This window comes from Eptatretus burgeri, chromosome 4 (genome assembly GCF_056783735.1).
Source record: "Eptatretus burgeri isolate ZD-2024b chromosome 4, Ebu_testis_v1, whole genome shotgun sequence".
Taxonomy (NCBI): Eukaryota; Metazoa; Chordata; class Myxini; order Myxiniformes; family Myxinidae; genus Eptatretus; species Eptatretus burgeri.
In genome coordinates this window covers 116,465,606-116,466,940 of record NC_140964.1, presented here as the reverse complement: position 1 = coordinate 116,466,940, position 1,335 = coordinate 116,465,606, and positions in this window count along the sequence as shown.

The following is a 1,335-nucleotide window of genomic DNA, read 5'->3' as shown; positions in this document are numbered from 1 at the left end:
TTTACAATAATTATCGATGATTCTATTTAAATTTTCTCGGAAACGCTCATTACAAATGCCAAGCAACATTCATAATATGTTCAGATATAATATTAAACGAATTTACATGTGCTCATATTGTAATACCAAGCAAGGGACTACGAAATGGAACGATAATGCACATCATCATATGGTCTATTAGACCCCATTCATTTTTATGCCATCACGGGTGATGATGCTTGTGGTCAAATTATATTCAAATCATGTGTAGTTTCTGAGAATAAGTTGAAAGTATTTGTGGACGGACGACACGCCATCCCATAAGCTCCCCAGAACTACTTTACAGGTGAGCTCAAAACCATCCCTGGGAATATTAGAACAAACTAACTACACTTGTAAGCTGTTCAGGGCTCTGCGCCAATCCTGAAGAGAGCCCACGACATAAAACTATGAGAATATAAAACTTCACAGCTTGGTCCATGAATCGTGACCCCTTATCGAAATGAAGGTGGATACTTTGAGCCCACCCTGTGAGGACTGCATTCCGCATTCTGAAGCCCACATATGTAGATACCAAACAACGACACACACACACGCGCGAGCACGAGCGCGCGCGCGCGCGCACACACGCACACACACACACACACACACACACACACACACACACACACACACACACACACCTGATCGGTATCTGTTTCACCTCCCATCAACAACCCGCCACACCACACCACAACACACACACACGCCTGATTGGTATATGTTTCACCTCCCATCACGCCACACACACACACACACACACACACACACACACACACACAGACACACACTGAGACCTGGTAAGTTTCTGTTTCACTTCCTGATATGAGCCCTTTCTACATGTGGAGATGGCAGGTAACAATAGCAAACCCCCAAACGTCTATATATATATATATATATATATATATATATATATATATATATATATATATATATATATATATATATATATATATATATATATATATATATATATATATATATATATATATATATATATATATATATATATATATAGATATATATATATATATATATATATATATATATATATAGATATATATATATATATATATATATATATATATAGATATATATATATATATATATATATATATATATATATATATATATATATATATATATATATACCTCCCCTTTTCGAAGCCGACCAACTCCTCCCCTTAGCATCACTTCACGTATATATATATATATATATATATATATATATATATATATATATATATATATATATATATATATATATATATATATATATATATATATATATATATATATATATATATATATATATAT